Raw genomic sequence first — 19,305 nt, 5'->3', positions numbered from 1 at the left:
AGGTATGGAAAACCTGTCTATTTACTACTCTAGGACTAGTGCCAGTAGAAGTTGATGCTATATTGCCATCAACTTGTGAAGTATTGACAATATTTGTCGCGATAGGATTCGAAGGCCTAGACGATAGAGGAGAACCAATACTATAGGACTGAGGAGAACCAATTCGAGATGATGGAGGGGAAGCAGTAGGCCTATGCAACAAAGTATGATGGCGAATTTTACAAATATTACAGTTATGACTACTGGCACAATTCTTGACGGAATGTCCTACAGAGAGGCAATTTAAACAACAACCCTGTTTTTTGGCCGCTTCAAATCTTTTTTTAAACGAAAGAGTTCTAAATATGGGACATGAGCGTAATGAATGGGACTCATTTCGACAAAGAATGCATGAATTTGATCTATGTTTAACCGCAGAAGTAGCTACATGGGCTTTGATTTTACTTTTCGAAATTGGACTAGAAGGAGAACCTCTCATGTCTCGTAAACAAGCTAATGTTTGAATCCTTTCAGTGAGGAATTTATTTAAGTCTTCCCACGACGATAGCGAAGATTTATCTTTTATACTCTGCTCCCACAAAGCTGCAGTTATTTTAGGTAAACGGTGCTGACAAATATATACCAAAATTGGATCCCAGTGATCCGTAACTACATCATAGACTGACATAGCAGAAATGCAGCCGTTGATACCACGCTGTAGAATTTTCAAGTTAGAACTAGATTCAGAATCTAAGACGGGAAGGTCAAAAAGGAGCTTGAGATGGTTATGCACTAGGATACGTTTATTATCGTACGTATCCTTCAACGACTGCCAAGCCATAGCGAAACTTTTATGGGTGAGTGGAAACTTAGACACGATTTCCCTAGCTTCACCTTTTGTTTTCTGAACTAAGTGACAAAGCCTCTCAATGTCACTTAGGCGAGAGTTATTAATAAATATTGCTGAAAACAAGTCCCGGAATGTGGGCCACGACAAGAAATCTCCATGAAATTCATCAATCTCACACGGTGGTAAGTTGAGATTATGCATGGTATTTGAAATGCTAGGTGGCAAACTCCAATTAGAAATCGAAACTTCGGCAGGATTAGGAAAATTTGTTTGAACCATATTTGTAAAATTTGGGATATTCGAACTATCACGAGAAGTATTCATGTCATTTGCGGAACGTGGCTGATCAACAAGAGGCCGATTAGAAGCACTACCGATTTGTTGAGAATTTGAGGCTAAATTAGTTTGCGGTGTACTAGCATTAACGACGACAGGAGTTGCAGGAGGAGATTTCACCGACTTAAGATTGTGTATCTTTTTATTGATCTCCGACAAACAATCAATGAAACTTAGGTTTGATGATTGGTACTTGGAATCGGCAGAAGAGATTTTCTCAGATGTTGTACCTTCTAGTGTCAACAAATAGTCAATACACTTGTCGTAAGTGTCTTTGACTTTAGACCATAACTCTTGAAGTTCCGAGCTTTGAATTTCAAGGCTGAAAATCGTATGACTTTCTGGCTTAAGAATATGGTATGAGGCAATAAATTTGACCACATTATCTGAAGCGCGAATAAATTGTGTCAATGGAGTGACCGACATGATTCTATAGAAAAACAAACGATAGCGAAGCAAAAAATTTCAAAAATCTATATTCTTACTATTTGAGGTCGACTAGAACCGAATATAGGGTACACACACTCAAACTTGCAAAAGGATCGATGAAAAAGAGCAAATATAGTCGATAGGAACAACTAAAAACAACAAATTTGGTGAAATTTCCAAAAAAGGACAAAAATTACGAAAATAATTTGAAAATCGAAATTACCGACAGTAGGGTGCACGAAATTTCAAATTATGCTATAATTTTACAGACAAATAATTTTTGTTGTAAAAGTAAATATCTATTTTTTCGCAAAAAAATACAACAATTTCAATAAAAATTGCCCAAAAAGAGTTTTTAATTAACAACAAATAAATGCTTTGAATGCGCTTGTGAAATGCCGAAAGTAGGGTACTTTTCCTTAAAAAGTCCAAAATTCTACTATAGACCAACAAATATAACAACAATTTTTTATAAAATATTTTTTAAAATATTATTTATAAAATTTTACAATTTTTTACTACGTACCCACTGTGCAGTGGTGAATAACGAATACCGCACAAAAGAGAATAAAACGCAAGCAGTGTTGAGTGAGCGGCTAACGCACAAAAAACAGACCAACGACAACGAACCAACAGAGATGTGTGGGGAGAGCAAGATCTTGTTGGTACGTTTGTTTGTTAGTCGGCTCACACTAAACAAGGCGGCTGGAATGCGAGAATGATATTTGTTGTTGATATCACACGATCAACAAACCTACGAGAACGATCCAACAGTGAGAGTTGGTGAGATGGAGATGTTGTTGGTATGATTGAGTGTTAACCAACAGACGCTATAAAAAGGCGCGTGGAATATTATGGTTATATTTATGCAAACAAACGAGAAGAGTGGATGCGATATTAGAATTGTTGGTAGGTTTGAGAATAACAAGGAAAAGTAGAAAAAGGGCAAGAGTAGTATTCGGATTGTTTTTAGTGCTTTTTCTCAATAGTGGCTAGCGGAGTTAACGAGAATGCGGGGGTGTATATGTAGCAATTAGTGAGAAATAACAAATAAGCACTACACAACCGATCACTGGCAAACAAATTATGGCAAGAGTATGAGACAATGTGTGGACTGTATATTTAGGGAAACACGCGTTAAGGCAATTGTAGGGCGACCAGTACGTGACGTAGCGAAATAAGTAGCAACAAATGGAATATTTATTTTTTTGTAAAGCGAAATGTAAAAACGAAAACATTCGCGGTATGCTCAATATTAAGAAACTGAACTACGTACCTTTGAGTTTATGATGTATTGTTGTTTGTGGATGATGATGCAGTTTTTGATGTTTATGGTTTTGGTGAATATGATGATGATGAGATGTTGTGTATGGTGAGGGGTGATGATATTTTTCTCCTTTGAAATAGCGAAAAATGCGAAATTGTTGGTAGATTATCCGACTTGATGGGATCAAAATGCAACAACAATGCTAGGAAATATCCGGCTCGAACGGATCAAAATGTTGGCGTGATACCGAGGAGGGAGAGAAAAACCAAAAAAGAGAAAAACAAAATAAAACAAGGTTTGGGTTAAGTGTATTTTCAAACTTTATTTGGCAAGTTAATGAGTTTCGAATGAAACAAAACTTTACCTTAATGCGTGCGTGTTCGATCGAAAGCGAGATTGCAAGTTTTAGCAACGAAAGTTAGAAAGCAAGTTTAAACAACGAAAGTTAGAATGCAAGTGAGTCGCGGTGAGCAAATGTAGCGTAAACAAAGTCGAGATCACATCGACGACCGTAGCACTGGAAAGTCCTCTCTGCATCCGAACTGAGCGAATGTGACTTCTAGGAGAGAGCGTAGGAAAGAGCGGATACTCTCTCCTACAATCCGAACCAGGCGAATGTGACTCCTAGAAGAGAGCGCAGAGAAGATTCCCCCATTGACTCAAATGAGTGGCCAATTAATGTGAATAATAATTGGTATGCTACGGAAGGGGTGAACAACATATCGAACATATACATTGTCGTAAACAATGTATCGAACCTAAACTTATTTTCTATTTCGTCAATCATTTCCTTCTGCACTTGTTGGCAGTCATCAAATCGTCCAACCAAGCCTCTCAACTCAACTCAATCATTCAACACAACTCACATTCACCCCAAAAAAAAGACCAACGGCAAATCGACCGCCCGCCCACATAGTCAAGTTTCTGTCGAGCAAACAAAAATCAATTTCCAATGGATTTGCCTTCCACAAAACAACGACGACAACAACAACAACAACAGAGAAAAATAACTAAAACGACAATCTGACAAATAACCTAACATGGCCTTAGGCTACTTGAATCCAACAACAACATCAGCAACAACTGCCTGCCAAAGTGCTTACGATGCCAGTACGTGTGTCTGCGTCCATTTTTATTTTTTCGAAAAAATTGATTTAATATTCACAAAGCGATTAATTATTTTGTCATGAGGCATAAAATAATGACAGCTCATTGTCAGACAGTAAACGAAACAACAGCGCCCCCACACCTTCACCTCACTAAGTACCAATCACCATAAGCAAAGTGACAAGTGACGCATTCACTATGCATACCAGACAGCCACTATGGCGGATGATGATGATGGAGGTGATGGTGAGCTTAGATGTTTGGGTGGGTGGTTGGTTGGCAGTTGGATGGAACGCATGTGGTAAATGACCGGCAAATATTGAAGGTGGTGGAAATATGAATTGAATTAGAATGGTCATACAAATCACAGAACATGATAATGGAAATGGGTGTTATGACGACTTTTTCGGGGTGGATGAGAGTGTTTTACTCGCCTTTGCACATGATTGTATTTTGTGGTCGAATAAATGTTCGATTATAACATGACTAATTTGCTTAACGATATTATCTGTTAATTTTTGGCAATTACCAGGGCCAAAATGACCCTAAGGGCATGAACCCTGAAAAAATATTATTTAAAAAATCCTCCGTGAAAAAAATATTCTTTAAAAAATCCACCGTGAAAAAATATTCTTTACAAAATCCTGATTTTTTTTTTAAAATCCACGCCTTTTATAAATCCTGAAAAAATATTCTTTAAAAAATGCACGCCTTGTATAGAACCCTGAAAAAATATTCTGTAAACAGTCCACGCATTGTATAGAACCCTGAAAAAAATATTCTTAAAAAATCCACGCCTTGTATAGAACCCTGAAAAAATATTCTTTAAACAGTCCACGCATTGTATAGAACCCTGAAAAAATATTCGTTAAAAAATCCACGCCTTGTATAGAACCCTGAAAAAATATTCTTTAAAAAATCCACGCCTTGTATAGAACCCTGAAAAAAATATTCTTTAAAAAATCCACGCCTTGAATAGAACCCTGAACAAATATTTTTAAACCAGTAAGGAAAGTAGTAAAGCCGGACGGGGCCGACTATAAGATACCCTCAACCACTTTGGCTATATTCAACAGATGAATCCTTAAAGACGTCGCATTTTTAAAGGACCAGTAAAATGAAATTGGATCCATAAACATGTCATTCTGCAACCGATACTAAATTTTTCATTTCGTCACATATAAAAGCTATATCTAAATCAGAACGGATTTTCACGAAACTTAACACACTTCGTTCTAGGCCTAATTCAGTACATTATAACAAATTTCGTGCAAATCGAAAGGTATATAGAAATTTTGGTACCATTTACATTAAATCGGACGAAAATATATATATGGGACCTATATCTAAATCTGAACCGATTTTCACGAAACTAAACACACATCGTTTTAGACATAATTCAGTACGCTATGCCAAATTTCGTGCAAATCGGAAGATATAAAGGGACTTTGGTACACCATTTACATTAAATCGGACGAAAATATATATGGGACCTATATCTAAATCTGGACCGATTTTCAGGAAACTTAACACACATCATTCTAGATCTAATTAATTACGCTGTGCCAAATTTCGTACAAATCGAAAGATATATAACGGCATTGGTACACAATTGACATTAAATCGGGCGAAATATATATATGGGAGCTATATCTAAATCTGAACCGATTTTCACGAAACTTATCGCACGTCATACCTGACTTAATTGAGTACGCGATGCCTGCAATCGAAAAATATAAATGGACTTTGGTTAACTAGTTACATTAAAACGGACGAAAATTATAACGAGTGGTTTTAACTAAGGCTGAAGTAAGCTCAGTCGCTGCCAGGGTCAACCTAAGGACCCACAAACCTTAAGTAAAAACACGAGTGATTACAATTTCAATCTTTATTACAATACTCTGGTGTTTACAATATGAATAATAGTTTGGATGTGAGATAAGCTTTTATGTAGGAATCTTCTAATCGGTAATGGTAGCTGGGTATGGAGGTCGGATCGTTAATTGCCGGCTGGTTACAGTCGGCTCGGTGGTGGTAAAGTGATGTCGGCTCGCTACTAATCGGCTGGTTGGTATTCGGGTTTGGTTGTGGTCGGCTCGAAGGTGTACGGCTGGTTACAGTCGAAGATGTAACCAACCAGCTGCTGTCGGTACGTTGGACATCGGCTGGCTACAGTCGGCTCAAAGATACTCGGCGTGCTGATGTCGGCTCGTTGAAGATCGGCTAGCTGCTGTCGGTACGTTGGAGATCGGCTGGCTACAGTCGGCTCGAAGATACTCGGCTAGCTGATGTCGGCTCGTTGAAGGTCGGCTGGCTACCGTCAGCTCGTTGGTGATCGGCAGGATACAGTCGGCTCGTAGATACTCGGCTAGCTGATGTCGGCTCACTGAAGATCGGCTGGCTACCATCAGCTCGTTTGTGATCGGCGAGGAGCTGGCTATGAGCGGGGAGCTGGCTATGAACGAGGAGCTGGCTAAGAGCGAGGAGCTGGCTAAGAGCGGGGAGCTGGCTATGAGCGAGGAGCTTGCTATGAGCGAGGCCGAACCGTCGTTAACATTCACCAGTATACGAGACTGCGGTCGACCACTTCGGCATGGAAAAGTGGAACATATATCCGTATGGTACTATGAAGTGAATGAGAATTATTGTGTACTTCAAGGAAATTGTCTGTTAATTAATGCAATGAAGTTGAAGAACGCAGGTAATGATACTGGCTTAGGTTTAGAGTGAGACGTTATTCACTACTAAATATTGAGGTGGGTTGACATTAACTTAGGTCATGCATAATGTATGAAACGGTCACGTTACAAAATATATATGGGAGCTATATCTAAATCTGGACCGATTTTCAGAGAACTTGACATACATCATTCTATAACTAATTCACTACGCTATGCGATATTTCGTGCAAATCAGAAGATATATAGGGATCATTCCAGACCTAGGGACATCATTCTAGACTCAATTCAATACGCTGTGCCAAATTTCGCGCTATGCGATATTTCGTGCAAATCAGAAGATATATAGGGATCATTCCAGACCTAGGGACATCATTCTAGACTCAATTCAATACGCTGTGCCAAATTTCGTGCAAATCGAAAAATATATAGGGACTTTGGTGTACCATTTACATTAAATCGGACGAAAATATATATGGGAGCTGTATCTAAATCTGGACCGATTTTCAGGAAACTTAATACACATCATTTTAGACCTTAATCATTACGCTATGCCAAATTTCGTGCAAATCGAAAGATATATAGGGACTTTGGTACACCATTTACATTAAATAGGACGAAAATATATATGGGAGCTATATCTAAATCTGGACCGATTTTTTTCCCAATTTCAATAGGGTTCGTCCATGGGCAAACAAATGAGCTGTGCCGAATTTCATCGAATTCGGATCATAAATGCGACGTGTACTTTGTTTACAGACGGACGGACATGTATAAATCGACTCAGAATGTGATTCTATGCATATTCTCAAAAGGAACCATGGGTCTATCGCGATTCCTTTTGCCTGTTACAAACATATAAAAAATTCTCTGTACCACAGTGTGGTGAAGGGTATAAAAATCCACGCCTTATATAAACCCGGAAAATCCAGCCTTGTTTAGGTCTTCAAAATATATTTTTAAAAAATCTTCCCTTGTGTGTAGTCCCCTAGCTCTAGCCCCTTTAAATCCCAATAACATTGCCCATCCCTGCATCTGCTGTAAATATGCAAATAAATAATGACACATTGTCTAGATTTATAGACAATTGATTATCGGTTTGTTTTTATTGTTTCATTTTAATATCTGACAGATTTATCGCCATAATTATGAGAATTTATTTCACTTCAATGCTGTGTAGAACTTTACGTTTTTTTATCCTCTGTCGTGTTTCTGTTTCTGTTTTTTCATTATTTAATTAATTCACTGTAATGACGATGATAATCTTTTCTGCCGTGCCTTGTGTCGGTCGCACAGAACAACGATCCGGCATTATCATAAATATTTAAATGTAAATTTCCAAGTTCCAAGTGGGGAGTCGCGACACCAATAACAAAAAACACAGCAACCACAATGCCAACAATAAATATTCGACTTGAACAATCAATTTGTTTAAAATAATTATAATTTTGTGTTGTCGGTGTTGTTGTATTTCACATGCCCTGTGCTAAGTAATTTATTGTCCGATTATTAAATGCAACAACAGATTTGTGATTAAATGAAATAAAATTGTACTGTGATTTGATTTGATTAAGTGAATTGTTAACGAGGAATTTATTATTACTAACTTGTAACATTTTTTTAACACGAAAGAATAGGAATAAATTATTGCGAAGACAGTGCACAATTCACTGTAATTATTATTAATTAATTAGAACTCTCTAATTAATTTTATAGAACTTGTACTTTTTTCGGTTTAATGTGATTATATATTTCGATATGATTCCAAGGAATGAAAGTTAGCTATCGAAGTAAATATTTAATAATTAACCTAACAATAAGACTACCATGAAAAAAAATATTAACAGACTTGGGCTCGTCCGGGATTTGAACCCGGGACCTCCCGCACCCTAAGCGGAAATCATACCCCTAGACCAACGAGCCAGTTGCAATACGCAGCGACTTCAATTTTCACAGTCTCCAACACTATACTTATGTCATCCACTATGGTAAATGTGGTAAATATTAAAATTAAATATTAAAAATTAATTTTTTTTCGGCAGGGCTAATGTAGGCGTGGATTTTCAAGGAATATTTTTTGGAGAGATTTTTTAAGGAATATTATTTTTTTAAGGGCTAATAAAGGCGTGGATTTGTTTAATGAACTTTTTTAAGGCTAATAAAAGCGTGGATTTTTTATACCCTCCACCAGAGTATGGAGGGTATCTTAGTTTGGTCATTCCGTTTGTAACTCATCGAAATATTCATTTCCGACCCTATAAAGTATATATATAGTCTTGATCAGGGAAAAATTCTAAGACGATCTAGCCATGTCCGTCCGTCTGTTGTAACCACGCTATCTTCTGAAGGAATTGAGATAGAGTGCTGAAATTTTGCATAGGTTTGTTTTTTATCTGCAGGCAGGTCAAGTTCGAAGATGGGATATATCGGTCCACGTTTAGGCATAGCTCCCATATAACGCCCCCCCCCCCCCCCAATTTTCTGTATTTTGGGGTTTTTGAGCGCGTTTTTCAACCGAATGCGCTAAATTTTGGGTTCTTATTGGGTACTTAATATCTCCACTAATTTTCAGTATTTTGGGAATTTTGATCGTATTTTTGCTCCGAATTGGCTGTAATTTATGCGTGGCAATTTGGTATTTTATAGTCGTATATGGTAACAAATCTCCCTACCAAAAATTATTAATATTCGCCCCCTTTTTGGGGTAGTCCCCATATAACCCCCTTTTTCTATTCTTTTCCGACCTTAAAAAAATTCTTAGACGATCTAGCCATGTCCGTCGGTCTGTCCGTCCGTCTGTTCTAGCCCCTCTGTGGGAGGTACCAGATGGAGTGGACCGATATTCCCCATCTTCGAATTTGAACTAAGTTTGGAAGAAATAATAAGATGGGCAAAGTTTGGATGAAATCAAAATTTTCTGAAACAAATTTTGTCCAAAGAAATAACGGGTCTAGAACCAATATTTTCATTTCATATCGGTTTGTAGAAATGTCGGTATGAGTCCGTTTTTGGTATTTATACCCTTCACCACTCTGTGGTACAGGGTATTATGTCTTTGTGCATATGTTTGTAACAGGCAAAAGGAAACGAGATAGACATATGGTTCCTTTTGAGAATATGCATAGAATCACTTTCTGAGTCGATTTATGCATGTCCGTCCGTCCGTCTGTCCGTCCGTCCGTCTGTAGATGTTAAATTGTAAACAAAGTACAGGTCGCATTTATGATCCGATTTGAATGAAATTTGGCACAGGTCACTTATTTAGCCCAAGGACGAACCCTATCGGTTCAGATTTAGATATAGCTCCCATATATATATTTAACCGATTTAATGTAAACGGTCCCTATATATCTTTGGATTTGCACGAAATTTGGTACAGCCTAATCATTTAGGTCTAGAATGATGTGTGCCAAGTTTCGTGAAAATCGGTCCAGATTTAGATATAGCTCCCATATATAGTTTCGTCCGATTTCAAGTAAATGGTGCACCAAAGTCGCTATATATCTTTCGATTTGCACGAAATTTGGCATAACGTACTGAATTGAGCCTAGAAAGATATCTGCCAAGTTTCGAGAAAATCGGTCCAGATTTCTATATAGCTCCCATATATAGTTTCGTCCGATTTCATGTAAATGATGCACCAAAGTCGCTATATATCTTTCGATTTGCACGAAATTTGGCATAACGTACTGAATTGAGCCTAGAATGATGTCTGCCAAGTTTCGAGAAAATCGGTCCAGATTTATATATAGCTCCTATATATAGTTCCGTCCGATTTCATGTAAATGGTGCACCAAAGTCGCTATATATCTTTCGATTTGCACGAAATTTGGCATAACATACTGAATTGAGTCTAGAATGATGTCTGCTAAGTTTCGTGAAAATCGGTCAAGATTTAGATATGGCTCTCATATATAGTTTCGTCCGATTTCATGTAAATGGTGCACCAAAGTCCCTATATATCTTTCGATTTGCACGAAATTTGGCATAACGTATTGAATTGAGCCTAGAATGATGTCTGCCAAGTTTCGAGAAAATCGGTCTAGATTTAGATATAGCTCGATGTATAGTTTCGTCCGATTTCATGTAAATGGTGCACCAAAGTCCCTATATATCTTTCGATTTGCACGAAATTTGGCATAACGTACTGAATTGAGCCTATAATGATCTCTGCCAAGTTTCGAGCAAATCGGTCCAGATTTCTATACAGCTCCCATATATAGTTTCGTCCGATTTCATGTAAATGATTCACCAAAGTCTCTATATATCTTTCGATTTGCACGAAATTTGGCATAACGTACTGAATTTAGTCTAGAATGAATGTCTGCCAAGTTTCGAGAAAACCGGTCCAGATTTCTATATAGCTCCCATATATAGTTTCGTCCGATTTCATGTAAATGGTTCACCAAAGTCTCTATATATCTTTCGATTTGCACGGAATTTGGCATAACGTACTGAAAATCGGTCCAGATTTAGATATAGCTCCCTTTTATTATAGATTGATTATAAGTAATTGACGCAGCAAGGATCCAATAAGCTGATAGGAACACAACGTTCTGAAATTAGTATAACCTAACCTGTGATAAGTTTGTTTGAAATCGCTTAATATTTGAATAGAGCTTCCATACATATTTTCGCCCGATTTCAAGTAAATTGGGCATCAAACTCCTTATGTTGGTCAGATTGACATCAAAGTTTGCACAACTTAAAAAATTGAACATAGAATTACGTAGTTGCGTTTTCTAGAAGTACAGACATAGCTCAACGGATGACCTATTTATATTTGTTTGAAGTCGATTTACATACTTTATGGATAGATCTAGGTAGATTCATATTTAGATAAATATCACATATTTTATTTCATCAATTTTTAATAGTCTTGTTTAATATACCCATAGTGGTGAAGGGTATCATATAGTCGGCCCCGTCCGACTTTACTACTTTCCTTACTGGTTTTCCTATGTTTTCATTTCAAGTACCTGTCTGTGGTGGAGAGTATCCAAAGTTGCCTGGCCGAACTTAACGCATGTTCGTCCGTCTGTCCATGTTAAATTTAAAACAAAGTACAGGTCGCATTTATGATCCAAATTTGATGAAATTTGGCATAGGTCACATATTTGGCCCTAGAACGAACCCTACTGAAATTGAAAAAATCGGTTAATTTTAGATATAGCTCCCATATATATTTTCGTCCGATTTAATGTAAATTTTGCTCCAAAGTCCCTATATATCTTTCGATTTGCATGAAATTTGGCATAGAGTACTGAATTAGGTGCAGAATGATGTGTGCCAAATTTCGTGAAAATCGGTTCAGATTTAGATATAGCTCCCATATATATTTTCGTTCGATTTAATGTAAATGGTGTACCAAAGTCCCTATATATCTTTTGATTTGCACGAAATTTGTCATACCGCAATGAATTAGGTTTAGAATGATGTATGTTGAGTTTCCTGAATATCGGTCCAGATTTAGATATAGCTCCCATGTGTATTTTCGTCCGATTTTATTTAAATGGTACACCAAAGTCCCTAAATATCTTTCGATTTGCACGAAATTTGGCACAGCGTAATAAATTAGGACTAGAATGATGTGTGCTAAGTTTCCTGAAAATCGGTCCAGATTTAGATATAGCTCCCATGTATATTTTCATCCGATTTTATTTAAATGGTACACCAAAGTCCCTAAATATGTTTTGATTTGCACGAAAATTGGCATATCGAAATAAATTAGGTCTAGAATGATGTGTGTCAAGTTTCCTGAAAATTGGTTCTGATTTAGATATAGCTCCCATATATGTTTTCCTCCGATTTAATGTAAATGGTGCACCAAAGTCCCTATATATCTTTCGATTTGCATGAAATTCGGCACAGCGTAATGAATTAGGTCTAGAATGATGTGTGCTAAGTTTCGTGAAAATCGGTTCAGACTTAGATATAGCTCCCATATATATTTTCATCCGATTTAAGGTAAATGGTGTACCAAAGTCTCTATATATCTTTCGATTTACACGAAATTTGGCATAGAGTACTGAATTAGGTGCAGAATGATGTGTGCCAAGCGTACTGAATTAAGTCTTGAATGGTACGTGTTAAGTTTCGTGAAAATCGGTTCAGATTTTGATATAGCTCCCATATATATTTTCGTCTGATTTTATGTGAATAGAACACTAAAGCTCCTATATTTCTTTCATGTGCACGAAATTTGGCGTAAGGTACTGAATTAGTTCCGGAATTCTGTGCGCTAAGTTTCGTGAAGAGTATCATATAGTCTGCCCAGTCAGACTTTACAACTTTCCATACTTTTTTAAATAATATTGTTTGGCGTCAATTTTTTAAGACTTTTTTGGCGTGAATTTTTTTAAGAATATTTTTTGGCATGTAGTTTTAAAAGAATATTTTTTGATAATATAGGCGTGGAGTTTTTAGAGAATATTTTTTGAAGACCTAATATAGGCGTGGAATTTTTAAAGAATATTTATCGAGGCCTAATAGAAAATGTCCCTATGAAAAATCAAACAATATAGCTTCTATGTTTTTGAACAAACGCTCTTGGATTTTTCTAAGAAATATGTTGCTATCCACCAACACACTTGTAAACATGGCTTTGCTAAAATCAGCTTACAACCTCATGCCGATTTTAGCTACATTAAACACACATTCACATGTTGAAAGCTGTAATTTATATTTTATTGTTTCGGAGATGACATTTAAATAAAGAAAAGATTAGAACATATGACGTTATCATGCCCAAAAGCCACTGAAGTTGTAGTGGCCAGAGGAAGATTATTTCCTAACCCCTTCCCCCTACACAAAAGGTATTCACAACATTGGAGGCCAATCACAATTTCATATTCTCTTCTACTTCAGTGGAACTGTGAGATTACATTGAATTTTATAACGACATTTATTCTTTCATTCCTGATTGTATTGTTGTTAGTGGAGTTAAGTAATGTCCAAAGAACTTCGTTTTCAGAACCATTGTTCTGAAAAATTGTCCAATGTATTGTTTACGCTTGCGCGCGCACACTTCCATGAACAAAAGCAGCAACAACAACAAGAAAAAAGTTATGTGATCACGACGCCATTTAATGTTCAATGTCGGCAGAACGGAAGACAGCCAAGATATAAAAACAACAGCAACAACGACAACAACAAAAAGAACACCGAAACATTTAACTGACATATTGACAAAGTTATGGCTCTTAACTGATAAATAGGTGTGGAGTTTATTATTCATTTTCCCCGTCCCCTTCTTGGCTCTTTGAGAACAACAATCGAATTACAACAAACATAGCACATTTATATCTGTTTTTTTAGGTATGTCCATAGAACAAATTTATGGTCCAAGCTGGACGGACGAACGGACCGACGAAACAATAAATTGAAAAGTTTAGCCGTTTTGTTTGTTCTTCTGTTAAAGCCATTGTTAACAATGAATTTAAATCTTATTTAGAACGATAAATCATTATAATTTATATATGTCGGCAACAATGACTTCTTATTTCTGTTTGTTCGCTTTTTTTGCTGATTTATAGCCTTCAGAGAGGGGAAACCTTAATAGAAAATTTGTTGAATTTCTCATAATAATACTCTTGGGGGTATCTCAATGGGCTATTTTGAAAAATTTCTATAATTTGTTTAAATATAGGAAGGAGGGATGAAAGGTCATTATATTAGAACCTGATATCGAACAAGAGAAAATTTATATAAATCATGGAAAATTAATATTTTGCGGAAATGGAACAATAATATTATGTTGGGGAGTATTACATTGAATTCAAGCCGAGAAAGGTCCTTATAGACACGCTGAAGGGAGGAGAGAAGGCAAAATTAAGACGTCTTAAGGTGAATCTGAAGAGAATCTTTGTAGCATGCAGAAATATAGGAGGTTAGCCCCAAAAAATATATCAATGTTGAAATATCCAAAATGTCAAATTACAGCCTGTGATATAGAAATTACTTTAAAATATCGGGACTTTATATGGAAGCTAGACCAAAACATGGATCGGTGTTTGTTAAGCTGTGGATAAAGAACATCTTTGCAAAAAATGACTATGTGCGCTCATTATTTGACATAGCTCCCATATACAGATCTTGTCCAATTTAAGGTATTTTGAAGTTGAGCATTCCGGATTCATGGAAGTTGAAATACTTTTTGCAGATTTTTTTTTTTTTTGTTGTGTATCATTACACCCTTCACCACATTGTGGTACAGGGTATAATGTCTTGGTGCATATGTTTGTAACAGTCAAAAGTAAACGAGGTAGATACATGGGAAAATCGGTTGAGATTTAAGTATAGCTCCCATATATATTTTCGGCCGATTTTATGTTAATGGTGTACCAAAGCCCCTATATTTCATTCAATTTGCAGGAAATTAGGCATAGCGTACTGATTTGAATCTAGAGTAATATGTGCTAAGATTCGTGAAAATCTGTCCAAATTTAGGTATAGCTCCCATATATATTTTCTTCCGATTTTTAGTAAATTGTGCACCAACGGTCAAAGTTAGACCGATTGTCATGAAATCTTGCACAACGTATTGAAGTTGGGACAGCCTAATGAGTGTCAAGTTTTATTGGAATCGATTCAGATTTAGCTCCCATATATATTTTGTCCGATTTTTTGCACAAAATGGGTCTGGTAAGTTTTGATGAAATCGGTTCAGAATTAGCTCCCATATATATATATATATATATATATATATCTTCGTCCGATTTTATGTAAATGAAGCATAAAGTACACAATGTTTCTCTGATTGCGGCAGATGCAAATTGGTGCAGATGCAAATATTGCTCACTTATATATTTCCGATTGACTAAATATTTATTATGCACCAAATAATGATCTGGTGTCCAATTGGGATTAAATTTTGCACAGTTTGATTTAAGGGGACCCACTCCCCATTCTCGGGGTCAAAAATTGTTTTGATTTAATTCGAATCTACACTAATTCAAGAATGTCCCTACAAAATTTCATGTGAAAATCTCAAGAAATCTTGAAGATATAGCCGATTAATTGTGTCAGCATCAAGTGACGGCTAAAGGGCTTCTCAAACTTTAAACCCGTTTTACTCTTTCGCGAATGGCGGGCACGATAACTCAAAAACTAATAACCCAATCGATTCCTAATTTTTACACGTTTCTCTGTGAGTGTATAGCTATCGTATGAACTAAGATAAAGCCAATCGGTGAAGATCTTCCTCATTTTTATACCCTTCACCACACTGTGGTACTGGGTATTATGTCTTTGTGCATATGTTTGTAACAGGCAAAAGGAAACGAGATAGACACATGGTTCTTTTTGAGAATATGCATAGAATCACTTCCCAAGTCGATTTATGCATGTCCGTCCGTCTGTCTTTCTGTGCATGTTAAATTGTAAACAAAGTATAGGTCGCATTTATGATCCGAATTGGATGAAATTTGGCATAGGTCACTTATTCGGCCCATTCGGCCCAAGGACGAACGAAATTGGGAAAAATCGGTTCAGATTTAGATATAGCTCCCATATATATATTTAACCGATTTAATGTAAACGGTCCCTATATATCTTTCGATTTGCACGAAATTTGGTACAGCCTAATCATTTAGGTCTAGAATTATGTCTGCAAAGTTTCGAGAAAATCGGTCCAAATTTCTATATAGCTCCCATATATAGTTTCGTCCGATTTCATGTAAATGGTGCACCAAAGTCTCTATATATCTTTCGATTTGCCCGAAATTTGGCATAACGTACTGAATTGAGTCTAGAGTGATGTCTGCCAAGTTTCGAGAAAATCGGTCCAGATTTAGATATAGCTCCCATATATAGTTTCGTCCGATTTCATGTAAATGGTGCACCAAAGTCGCTATATATCCTTCGATGTGCACGAAATTTGGCATAACTTACTGAATTGAGTCTAGAATAATGTCTGCCAAGTTTCATGAAAATCGGTCCAGATTTCTATATAGCTCCCATATATAGTTTCGTCCGATTTCACGTAAATGGTGCACCAAAGTCCCTATATATCCTTCGATTTGCACGAAATTTGGCATAACGTACTGAATTGAGCCTAGAGTGATGTCTGCCAAGTTTCGAGAAAACCGGTCCAGATTTCTATATAGCTCCCACATATAGTTTCGTCCGATTTCATGTAAATTGTGCACCAAAGTCGCTATATATCTTTCGATTTGCACGAAATTTGACATAACGTACTGAATTGAGCCTAGAGTGATGTCTGCCTTGTTTCGTGAAAATCGGTCCAGATTTAGATATAGCTCCCTTTTATTATAGATTGGTTTTAAGTAATTGGCGCACCAAGGAACCAATAGGAACAAAACGTTCTGAAATTAGTATAACCTAACCTGTGACAAGTTTGTTTGAAAGCGCTTAATATTTGGATAGAGCTTCCATATATATTTTCGCCCGATTTCAAGTAAATTGGGCATCAAACTCCTCATGTTAGTCAGATTGACATCAAATTTTGCACAACGTACAAGAAGCCCAGCGGATGACCTATTTAATTTGTTTGAAGTCGATTGACATACTTTATGGATGGATCTAGGTAGATTCACATTTAGATAAATATCACATATTTTTTCATCCAATTTTATGTTAATAGTCCTGTTTAATATACCCAGTGGTGAAGGGTATCATATAGTCGGCCCTGTCCCACTTTACTACTTTCCTTACCGGTTTAACATGGTTTTTGTTCAAAAATCGGCGATTTTCCAAAATTATTTTTTCAAAGGTTCGCCATTTTGTTAATTTTAGAGCGAAGTCAATAATCCTAGTTCATAAGAGAGCCAGACATATACTCTTTCTAACACCGTTGGAAAGAGCGGATTCCGATGTTCCAGTGAGGAGTTATCATGCCCGCCATCAAAAATGAGGACTTCTCTTTAATTACAAAAAACAACAACAAAACAATTACAAATTTTTTTTGTAAATTATTTGTTCTTCTCTTTTAAATCTTCAAATATATATGTGCAAAGTTACAAACCTTAACAAGCATTGGTATTGATTTACCAGCCCATTGAAAATCTTGAAAAAATGAAATCGAGAATGGGGGGTCCCTTAAAACGATTTATATACTTTTGGCTGTGTGTCTGGAGGAACCTACAGAGTGGGTGCCTACAGCGTCTATTTTTAGTCAGGATATTTGGAACCTAAGGATGGATCTGCTGTTGTGGGAGTTAGCTACCTCCTTTAAGGTTTCAGGGAGATTTTTGTCCTGAACAGTATAATCGTGTTTGTATCCAACACAGGCCTGGAGTGAAAATGGCAACCGACAAAACGGAACGGCTGCATTACGTATGCATACAAACCGATTCTATGGATTAAGCCGAAGTTCGGTGCGTATCATACATGAGTGCTGTACGACTGTGCTGTGCCAGAAGAAGGTCCTTTCGTGACAGCGTGTCATCATGCTATCTTTTTTTGCCAATGTATCGCACTGCATCTAGAAATGCGTTACATGTTCTGCTTGGTGCCATGCCACTTGATATTGAAGTGAGATGTAGGGCTATAAGGTACCAGCTTAAGTGCAGGTCGCAGTTGGATGATATTATCCCCGATCCCAATGCCTGGGTATGACAAATGTGGCAGTGGAATGACAGAGGATACTTACGGAATGCTGTTACTACAATGACATTAGAGATTTGGTAAATATGGATAAAAATAATGGAGGGTCGAAGCGGATTAGGTTTTCAGTAGGATAATTGCATAGTTGTTGGAGTAGATTTGCTCTTGAAATAATTAGGATAGGAATTATATTCAACAGAGGGAGTCCTCGTACATCTCTTGGTTTTGGTATGTTGATAGTTGGAGTGGGATATAGACATCGTGGACTGTTTTCACCTCTAGCGTTTCACTTTATCTTTTAATGGATGTTGTAAAAGTTGTCCGTGAGATTGGCCTCGTTCAGTGTCGGTTTCTCGTCGTCCGTTTACGTGGTCCATGCTAGCACATTGTTCAGTCCATGAGGACAAAATGTTTATTGCAGTACCATGCGTGTTGTTTCTTTTTGCATTGGGATATCAGCCCGGACTTGGTGTCAACCCCGATCGGAGGTTTCCTGTACAGGGAGTTCCGTTTCCGTACATTTGGCCTCGTAGTCAAGGGAGCTGTGTTTTGACCCTTGTTAAGAGAACGAGAATAACCAAGTGGCTGGAATTTGGCAATCCAGGAACTTGGTGGGTAAAAAACTTTTTCAATATACTAGCTCAACTTTTCAACCTGAGTTTCTATACTTTCATATTTTCTACCAGTAATACACCATGCCATAGCCCCAACATACAAGTTCTGCTCGTTTTCGATATTTGGAGAGTAGAAAAAGTTCAGGAGGAGAGTAGAAAAAGTCCAGACAGGTCAAACTTGAGGACTGATAAAGGAACTGGCGAAATTGGTCGCTTAAGCAATCATAAATCAGTAAGGAAAGTTGTAAAGTCGGACTGGGCCGACTATATGATACCCTTCACCACTTTGGGTATATTGCGCATATGTATCCTAACATTTGCATGTCAATGTTTCCTCGAAAGAACATACGCATGTCTTTCTGCAACCTATGATAAATTTAATTTCATTCGGGCAGATTTAAAGTCGTCTGCGTACCATGGGACAAATTTATGGAAAACGTTTTATAGCAAAATTTATACACGCTATTCGGTACTGATAAA

At 37.0% G+C, this 19,305-nt stretch overlaps 1 non-coding gene across 1 annotated transcript; it reads right to left on the bottom strand.

Annotated features, from left to right (window-relative positions):
- Positions 1-8,497: 8,497 nt before the first annotated feature.
- On the bottom strand, positions 8,498-8,569 carry Trnap-agg (transfer RNA proline (anticodon AGG)). The gene has a single exon. It is a non-coding gene; the product is annotated as a tRNA-Pro (tRNA).
- Positions 8,570-19,305: the final 10,736 nt, after the last annotated feature.

This window comes from Musca vetustissima, unplaced genomic scaffold (assembly GCF_032173495.1).
Source record: "Musca vetustissima isolate MV318-11 ecotype Yass unplaced genomic scaffold, APGP_CSIRO_Mvet_v1 utg93282, whole genome shotgun sequence".
Lineage (NCBI taxonomy): Eukaryota > Metazoa > Arthropoda > Insecta > Diptera > Muscidae > Musca > Musca vetustissima.
The sequence above is the reverse complement of the archived record's forward strand: the minus strand, read 5'-3'. Positions and strand labels throughout refer to the sequence as shown.